Source organism: Saccoglossus kowalevskii, chromosome 5 (assembly GCF_978046115.1).
Source record: "Saccoglossus kowalevskii chromosome 5, keSacKowa6.1, whole genome shotgun sequence".
Taxonomy (NCBI): domain Eukaryota; kingdom Metazoa; phylum Hemichordata; class Enteropneusta; family Harrimaniidae; genus Saccoglossus; species Saccoglossus kowalevskii.
In genome coordinates, this window is record NC_140645.1 from 15235749 (window position 1) to 15246603 (window position 10855).

General features: G+C 37.5%; 1 pseudogene; it reads right to left on the reverse strand.

Moving 5' to 3' along the window:
* Positions 1-1047: 1047 nt before the first annotated feature.
* On the reverse strand, positions 1048-9940 carry LOC100371973 (short transient receptor potential channel 4-like; annotated as a pseudogene).
* Between the last annotated feature and the right edge of the window lie 915 nt (positions 9941-10855).

The following is a 10855-nucleotide window of genomic DNA, read 5'->3' on the forward strand; positions in this document are numbered from 1 at the left end:
CCTGGATAAAAAGATGGAAGCAGCTAGATATGAACGAGCACAACAACCAATATGGCGGATGTGTCCACGCTTTGATGACGTACCAGACACATATATCAGGGGACACATTAATTGCAAATAATGATTTTTTTCTATAGTTAATTGAATAAATTGTGTTTATGTAGAGAATGTCTGATAAATAAACCAATAGTGCGACTTTTCGTGGATGATTATATACCTTTATAAACGCTTAACACCGTAGTAGCATATGACCCGGGCGGACTGATAATCTGTGCGTTCTGGAAAAGTCTAGAACGGCCGTCCGGTTCACGTCTGTCAGGCCCCACATCAAGTTTTATGACTACTCTGTGTAATTGTATTTAGTAAAGTCAGTTACAAAAAACAATGTTATAGATGTTTTCTCTTTTTTTAAATGCAAGCATAAAAGTGGCTGTACAAAGACTATGTGTATATTTTTTGTTGGAGAGATGCTTTAGTCGTTCTTGAACATTAATGTTCTTGAGTTCGTGAATAAACAATTATAAATACTAGTAGTTCATTTGTGTAGGTTCTGTTATGACAGACAATATAGCGTTATTGTCGTCCTCGGTTGTATTGGCGGGAAAGTCCAGGGCCGTTTTTTGTCCCTAGTCCGCCCTTGCATATGACGTGACCTCGTGCCTTGAAGAGTACATATTCGTTGAATTCAGAAAAGCACGTGCAAAATTTCGCACAACTGTGAAATTAAAATGTCGCAAACAATAATATCACATGATGCTGCGGAGGAATCCCGGTGGTTGAAAATTAGCCTTATAAGACCAATGGGTCATCTAACTCGAAAAAGAAGCCACATTCTTCAACAAACATGTGAACCATTTATAACTTCAAAATATTGTATTATAATTGTTTATTATATCACCGACTATTTAATATAAACAAAACATTGTTTTAAATTTTGTGCTAATTAAAATTTTCTCATAGCATGGAACAGTGTAAAATTACGTGCTGCGTCGTCAAGTTTTAAAACATTGTATTTTTGTGTTTGAAAATACGTCTTGTCTTGTCTTGTCAATGCACCCAAAACGGATTTCCTACTCTGGGTTTGCTTATCTCTGCGAACAAAGCCGCAGGTTCCAGGGGAACGATTTCTTGCGACATTGCCTTAGCTTCACCTCTGTCAATATTTGCAGGTGTCTCTTCATCGGTTTCAGCATCAAAATACATCGACATTTCTTCTGTGTCATACAACACACCTTCGACATCTGTTTGGGTTGCAATTGTGGCCATAGTTGGTTTGACTAGCGTTTGAGACTCTGTCGAACCATGACTGAGTTTTTTGCGCATTTTCGTTACAAAGCGACTATTTTGCAGGTACAAGTAGTCATCATTTGTAGCAAAATTTGTTGTCATTTCATCTTGTAACTTGGTATTCTGTGAACTATCTTCCCGATTAGACTCGGCTGTAGTAGATCTGATATCAAGTAAACTCTTCATAATGCTGGCTGTGGAGTTCCTAATGTGTTGAATGGACCTATCACTTCTGTGTAAGTTTGAAAGAACCTCATACCTGAAGTAGAGATATGAAATAATTGAAAATGTATTCCTTCTATAACCTAGCAATTTTTTTATATACAATCACTTTTTTTCCAAACAAACACATTTCAACAAGCATTGACGAAGTTAACCCATACCTTAAACCTGTTATATCCTGCTTCAATCGTAGGATGTCCACTTGAGACACGTGTTTTTCATTTTCATGACCTCCAGATCGTTTTTCAGCCCAGTACCTACTGACTAACTGCTGGATGACTTCCTATTTAAAAGAAACGAATACAGATTTTGAAATTGATTACACGATTCGTATTCATTCAGTAACGAACAAATCACACCTATTGGTGATAATGCTTAAACATGACATTTAAAACACGGTGTAGTTACAGAGATACATACCTCATAACGTCGTTCTAAGTCGGCAATTTTATCCCATTGTTTCTGAAATTAATAATTCATGAGTAATATTCCGTAAGCGTCAGATATACTCAAACACATTGTACATACCGATCACAGGTAACATAGCCCATGCATATCTCGCAGTGCAGGCAAATTAGGCTTTGTTTAGAAGCAAGCAACTATCATAAGCCGATTAGTGCTTTACTTTGCATTCAAAATTTTTGCTCAGAAAGTATTACTCATTTCGATCTGTGGCAGTGAAGTGAAGGGATTTTGAATGAAATTGTACAATATTAATTCCGTCATTTTATTTCAGATTATTTTGTAATGTTTCCGATGCTGCTGAGGGGTGATTAGAGCATTTTTCTTTCTTTTTAGGCTTGTGAGAATTGTCATGAATTGGCTGCGTATTCTACACCGTTTGCCTAATGTTAGAACTTTGAATACAGGGGAACAACAGTGAAGTTCAATATGGGGAAATATTGTATGACACAAAAATACATGTAGATCATATTCAACTGTACCTTTGTTCGTTTCCTTTGTAAGCGAGGACAACAAGCATATATGAGTGATTTCATTCTATAGTATACACTCTTCACACTTGGAATGATGTTGAATGGCGGCGGGACTGTTGCACCACCTTCGAAAAAGCTCATCCACAGCTGGGCTCTGGAATATTTCCACTCTCTGTCCGAGTTTTCCTGACGGTAAATAAAACTAAAACATGTAAATATTCATCATAATTTCGAATCATAATTTTGTTTCTCGAATGTTGGTGTTGAATTATGTTGGAACTATTGATTCTAGATCGACGGCTATAACTATTCAGTGATATGAATAACTCCTAGAATAGTCTCGTTATCGAATGAAACAAAAACTGATAGAAAGGCTACGAATCGTACCTCAATCCTCGTATAGGTATTGCTCATCATAGCAATAAGGGCGTTGAGTAGTATTATTATACCAACAACATGATACAATGCATAAGCAATCTCACCCACACCTTCCGTAAATGGGTGATTCGCGGTAACCTCTAGTTTTTCCAAAGCAGACACACCGAACAGGTTCCAGAACAACGTCCGAATCGTGCTCGTAAAGCTGAAACAGAATCACATAAATGTCTCTAAATGTGAGTGGGAATGCTTACTGATTGAGTTAAGTAGAATAATTTGTAGTAAGTATCTATTGTAGTACGTGGTTAAGTTTCGCCTTGCAGAATGACGATGTGTTAGTGGCCAGATGACGTTGACTGGCCCAACAGGTATACTCACGACCAATCGTCGCATATTTCATTCAGTGAAATATGAATTAAGTTATTTCAATATTAATGAATATGATATGCTATTCCTATATGACCTTCATTGGCAATTAAATGAGTCACCACAATAAACACTGGCATTGAAGTGGGGTTGAAATATATGTTTAGGAATGACGGGTCGTAGCCTTACGCACATTGTGTAGTACAATGATACACTGGAACATGTATTACACGTTTGGGTGAGCGTTTAATTTGTCAGAATTTGTAGTCATGATCCTCATGCAATCTACATAGCGAAATTGTGGCAAGCGTAGCCAATACACAATATATGCATAGTGATCAACAATGTTATTGATTTTAAATCACAGTTGTGCGCGCACCAATTTCGAACCCAGCCTCTGTAGCTCCTCCGTGGCGCTGCAAAATTTGGTCAGGATTTCACATGATATATATTCAAATCGTGGAAAGAATTAGACTTATAATAGGGTATTTAGTGCAGATGGGTGGCATTATTTAAGTAGATCATGTAATAGATCCACCAGTCAGACAACATGTTAGGTTTGAGGGTAAAACCGGAAGGCGGATTGATTCTGTGTATGTATTAGACTGAATATTCTCCCTGTACATATATGCCTCACCTTGTAAATCCACTGTAACAACTGGATAGTGCTTCTTCATTACGGCATTCTAGTATGGTTAGTGACGAATAGAATTTATAGAGCTGGGTCAGACCAACAGCAAATGCCAATAGAACAAACCCAAAGATTGCCAGAAACCTTACTATATCATAAAACATCTTCCAGAGAGAGATCTGAAGTGGACCAACTTGTTTGCTTATAACAACAATGTTGATCAGACGAAGCACGCTAACAATGTTGGCCATGGCAAACAATGCTTCTGCAACTTAATCAGGGTCATAGCCACTCCAGACGACCCGCGAGTCCTCCAGAAACTGTATTGGTGCCTCTGTTACCGTTTCACTGGACGTCGTACAGCTGAAATTGTGTATAAGTGTTTGTGTCAGTTTTGCAAACTGTTGGTTATGAGAGTCTGCAACGAATCCTGTGATATTAGTAATCACTTGGTCAACATAGCTTTCTAAATCCGGAAGTGTCTTGTTCTGCATATAAGAGTCCAATTCCATAACTGACATTCTCTTCAGTCGTAGTTTCAATTCACTGCTAATTCCAACTGATTCATTTAAAGCATCAAGTTCTTGATATCTCCGTCTCCACTGTGGGTGAAATATGACAATTGTTTATGTGTTGGAGCTCAGTGCGTTTCATAAACATATTTCAAGTGTTTGAAAAGAAAGTATTTCAAGTGCTCATTAAGGAATTGGACGTTTGCCACAGACTGAATAGGATTGCCAAGACCATTGTCAGAGTTTCATCCGATAAAGGAGGTGAAATGAAATGAATTAAAAATGACATTCTGTTCAATCGGGCATTGAGTATAACGATTATATAAATACAGACCACAAGTATAAGTATATGTAAAAACTTTTTTTTCAACAAGACACAGTAAAGTGAAATTTACCGTACCACTTCATAATATACCAAGCTTTTTTATGGATTTAAAAAAGTCCACCTTGACGTTACTTACAATCAGCCACGATACCATCATCAGTGTGTATGATATCCAATACAGTGACAGCTGGACAAAGTCCATAATGTTCCATGAATCGAATGCATAGGACGCTGCACCTTGCTTCCATATCTCCTTTATTTCCCTCCATGTCATCCCTGAAAATATAACATTTGGGGTTTAACAATATTTTCAAAGGCTCAAATGCATCATTGTTGAGAGAGAAAAAATTTAAAGTCATCTCGCAGCAAATTTTAAATAACAAATGTATTTTAAATGCAATGGGACTAATGTAGGACACAATCACAGCGAAACGACTGGGACGCTTTAATATTCTCCTTCAAAGTTATAAATTAATGTATGCATTTATTAACTTAGATGCTAATGGCCGATGAGAGTGAGAAATCCTGAAGACTTGTTTTTGCCCCTCAAGCAGTGTTACATTCACTTGTGTCCACTGTTCCTGTGGAATATGTAATCATGATATATTTGGTACAGGGTTCACGAAAACAGGAAAGAATGCAAAACCATTTGAAGTCAAAAACTAATGTTGTGAATCTCAGCGAGCTCTCGGTGGCCATTTGACACTAAGGTTCACTCATCCCAAGCCGGTTATGATACATTTATACAATCTTGATTTTTGGATTCTGTGGCCATACACGGCCATGTATTCAGTCTAATGTGTAGAGTACCTTGGCTGTTAAAATTATAAATATTCAGGGTATGCAATGTTTTAAATCTTACCTTCTAACAATTTCCAATCAAATAACGCATCTCATAATTTTTCTAGTGAACGTGTGCACTGGAGAGTGTGGTCTTATTTTGCATTGCATAGGCACAAAACATGCAAATTGCAGCATCACATTATATGATCTACTTCCGTTATGTGAGTATATGGCTAGTTTGATTGACATTGGATGAATTGTAAGATCCAACGTTGCATTGTAAAAGCATGGCAACCCATTATTTATGGAAGATTTGAGATATATTCATCGGATCGGGAGAAAAATTAAACTAAATTGTTTGCAAACTTAGGGGGGTCAATTGCTCAAAACTAACATATATTGATTGCAAAGTATTTTATCTTGCTCATAACTGACAAACTCTGATAAACTTTGACAAACTGTTAATTGAATTTCTCAAAATAATACATATGTGTGTACTCATGACGGGCGATACTATACTTTCTGCTAATAGCAGTTATATTTTATTGGATTTTATGCAGAAGTTATTACTTACCTAACACCCATGCAAACATAACTATCTCAATATAACTTGGTTGTTTTCCACGAATACTGTCCTGCAACACGGAATACTTTAGTGCATCTGTTGACCCATATTCTCCTCCTACGTCCACCCAGTCTTCTACTAACAGGGAAAGAAGGATTAGGGCAATAAATCCCAACGATGATGCCGTGCGCATTAGGAATTTAACATACCTGTAAACAGTGAGGCGAAAATAAAATAAATCATAGTGTAGTGTAGTGTAGTGTAGTGTAGTGTAGTGTAGTGTAGTGTAGTGTAGTGTAGTGTAGTGTAGTGTAGTGTAGTGTAGTGTAGTGTAGTGTAGTGTAGTGTAGTGTAGTGTAGTGTAGTGTAGTGTAGTGTAGTGTAGTGTAGTGTAGTGTAGTGTAGTGTACCTATATCAAAAAAGGAGGCTTATTTTCTTTATGGCAGATATTTAGAATGCCTTCTGAGAATTTAGCTAACAATCATTAAACATCCCTTAGCAGTTTACATGGTAGATCACAGAATTACGGACAGTGGAGTTTACTCTCTCACTATAGTTTTGAGCAACCACTATATCAGTATTTTTTCGGAGTAACATAACCACATAATTTTATTTTGAATTATTTATATATTGCGTGTATTTTGATAAAAACATGTAGGTTGAATTGTAAGTGAATTGTTAGATATTTTGAGTGTTTAGATGTATAGTTGTAGCTATCGGTACAATAAATCGAAATATTATTTTATGAAATAATTTTCAACTCGGGGATATACCAGTCTTAAAATGTATTTTGGCAGCGTCAAACATTCCTAGCCAATGAAAACTGACTGTAATGTGTCTCTATAGTATCATAGGAATCAACGGACTGTCATTCTACTCACGGTATTTGTAACAACTTCGTCACTTGTCCCCTTGGAAACAATAAGTACAGAATTGACAGAATAGGGAATGATATCATAAGCAAGCTGCTAATAATAATCTTCGAGAAACTACTTCGTTCTCTCCAGTCAGTCAAACCACGATACCAACGTTCAATCAGAAACTGTTGACAGTGTGGATGAGCAACAAACTATGAACAAAACGATATTAATCATATGAATCATATAATCATTAATCATACCCCTTGTTTTTCAGATAGCATTCCATTCTCTTCTACAATCGCGGCTATTGTTCCACTGTTGTATGTGACTAGTGTATTTGTAGATACGTGGTGAAATGATATAGTAATGATCTCAGAGTGTATACTCGCACCTTTACTCAGTTCAAATATTAGTCCAAATATCCCTATAATAATCAAGAGAAGTTTTATGTCATACCTTCTTTTGTCTGTACTTAACTGCGGTGAATGCCTTATGCGGTATTTTCGCATCAGTCTTCTCTGATTTTGCCCACTCTGTCGGGTTGTAAGTAAGAATCGTATGAGTCTCCCGAGTATTCCGTGTCTGGGCCAGCAAGTCAGCAGCGAACGTCTCGCACTGCTCCTCCAGTTCTTTGTATTCAACACCAAATTCTTCGTCCCGTTGGCTCAATTTACGCAGTTTCCCGCTCAATATAAACGCAGTATCGATTGGATCTTTGCTGGTCAGAGTGATGAAGGCTTCACTAGAAAGTGCCCTGTAGACGAGCACTGTACCCAGAGACTGTTGCAGAGTGTGTTTCTCTCCAATACCTGTACACACATCTGACTCGGGGTCTTTGATATTGGCTCCGTGATCAAGAAGAATCTGCAAGTGGCACGTTGAAAATGGCTACATGATTTGCAATAAATTGGTGGTTTAAACAATCAACAACTAATAATGTCGATGTGGGGGCGCGGGACTTCATATTCATAACTTCTCAGAGGTCAAAAATCTGGATGGCGGCTACATGGCCATTTAATAATGAACTTAACCGCATCTAAAAAAAACTTGTTCGTTTGACACTTTTTGCACAAAACTATTACACATTATGAAAAAATGGAAAATATTGTGCAAATATTACATGACGTACGTGCTTTATAGCAGGATGTGCCTTCTTTATTATTTGTAGAGATTTTCTAAATGCAATAATTTCATTTACAACCGCGACCGCGAGAGAACACTTGCGTTCGGAAAGTGAAATGCAACAGTGTTACAACACTGTACCACCAAGCGACAAACAATAATGACTCCCCACAGCTCCATATTTGACGAGGAGAAGGGTATGTGGCAAGATAGTGTGTGAGTCAAATATAGCGCTGTAGGGGGTCATTATTGTTATTTGAACAAATTTGGTTAAATTTGAGGTTTTTTTGTTGAAATGAATTTACGAATATCGGTTTACATTATCGTGTGACAATGTAAAATTATAACGTTATTAAAAACCAATGTTGCTGCTAGTAAAGATGAACATGTCTTATTTATATTTACGGGGGTTCCCTATTTGAAAGATACCATGACAAATGCCCACTCTCGGAGTACAGATGTGAATGTTACCTTGATAATGTCGTAATTATTGTGATGTGCCGCTAATACAATCGGCGTAATAACTTGGTGGAAGTCTTCATTTTCAGATCTACAGTTGATAATATCAATCCCACGTCTCTGTTGATCAAAAAAATAACATGTTTAATGACGTAATCCTCAGAAGTTGATATTTATCAAAATTGTGTGTTTGTAATTAGCAATCTCTGTTTTTAAAAAGAACCATTCGACGTTTTTGTGTAATAAAATTACCTAGTGCAAACAAGCGACGTTTCCATATATGAATTCGAAAAACAAAGTTGGCATAATAGAATTTATATATGTTTGGACTAGAACTGGGTAGGTCATGTGACGCAGTTCATAACCCCCCCCCCCACACACACACACACACACACACACACACACACACAATCTTTACGTGGGATGTCACGTGTTCGTGTTGTGACGTTTCATTTCCGCCGAGTGGCGCCCTGTTGTGACGTAACGCTTCCGTGGCTCATTTCTAGTTTGATTAGTGGTATAAACGTTCTAGGTTACAGTAAAGAATAGATGTTTCAATTGATGGAAGACTATGGGTAGAAACAGCAGTGACGTTGTCAAGGGCGTTCCTTGACGTCACAGAGGGAATTCGTCTATAGAGGGCGCGACTTTCAGGAAGGGTGTATTGAGTTTTCATTGGGTCTACGAAATGGTCAACAATATTTTTTGTTCTATATTCTGTTCTGTATTCCACATCTCCCTCAATTTTCCAGAGAGGTAACTCACAGGTTTATAAAAATGCGTAAAAAAAATGACCCAAATACCGTTGTCATAGAATGTGAACGTGGTACTTACACAAAGAAACTGGGAATTTTCACATAAGATTTCAACGGCTTTAAAGAAATCCAGATCAACAGCTCTTAGCAGTGCGTCACCAACGTGAATCTTGTGTTTTAAGAGTAACTTCAATATCTCTGTAATGAATATTCATAGTGATCTGGTTGTCGTCTGCCGTGAGCATAAATTTGAATATGGCGATTGGAACAGGATCTACTGTACTGTAATTGATGAACGACTAGACAATCGAAACACAGTTGTCGCTTTTGGAACAATAACGCTTTCACCTATCGACGACATTTTTACATAAACTTTGTCGACAGAGGGCGCGATTTATAGGAATCGTAAACATTGTGCACAAGTATCAGCGTAAAATGTTCTCAGTAACGCAATGCTTTCTCTTGGATTTAAATAGTAGTTTTCTGAGTTGTTGCAATGCTCTACGCCTTAAACGTACTTACCTATGTGGCCATTAAGAAGGGCAATCACCATGGCACTTCTTCCATTGTTATCGAAGGCCATCACGTTTATCTCATCCTTATGCTTGAGGGCGTACTCCACTGCATCTATATCTCCCTTCTCAACGGCTGCCAAGTAAACCTGCTCCAGACTCTCCTGGTGCTCCTCTTCGTCTTGCTCCTGTGCCATATTCTGTAAAATAGGGAAAAGGCCGGCCATGGTATTACTTAATTCACAGTTTTTCACTTTGGGCTTAATGTTGTTAAAGAAGCAATACGACGGAAAAATTTGAGATAGTATATAGATCAATACATTTGAAGTTGGCGATGTCCAACAAACGCCCGTATCACAATTTTTGATGATTATATGTATGCGTAATTACCAACCTTGTGACATTCTCAGAAATTCCTTTTCATCGAAAACTCGAAAATTCCTTTTCATCGAAAACGTTGAAAAATGGCACAAAACTGACAAACATGCTCCTTTCTCTCTATTTTAGACATCAACGAAAGATGGTCGACATTCGTATTTACGCTAGAGCTGCGAACCGACACGGGTATTATTTTCGGACTAAAAGCACGGCGCATACTAAAGAACGCAATGCTTACGTACTTTTTGTACATTATTACCCTACGGTCGTTGATAAAACATTATCCCTTCCAGTGCATGTTAGTAGTGATGCAGTTCATTTTACAACCTCGGTGTTTATTTCGATGTTCCATTTTACCGGTTTCACCAATGTAGGTGTTCGTACGAAAAGTATTAATAACTTGTTTGTTTGAAACTCACTGCATATGCATAAGTAAATGTATGCCCGTTGAACAGATCGTTCTATATCATTACCCGTGTCTATGTCATTAGTTCTGCAAAGACGGAACTATTTTCAGAATGACATATGCATTCCAAAACGAATATTCGTAAAACGATAATGTACTAGAATACCGAGTACTGAATATTATGTTTCCGTGCACACGAAATCCACGTTAGTTATGTACGTATATTTACGGATAACAGTAGCAGATCTCTAGTTTGGAGACGCCGAAAGCGGTCTGAATCGTCAGCACCTCAGCGTGTTCGGCACATAGATACATACATATAATATTTCAAACAAAAGTCCAAAATAGTAACAAGAAA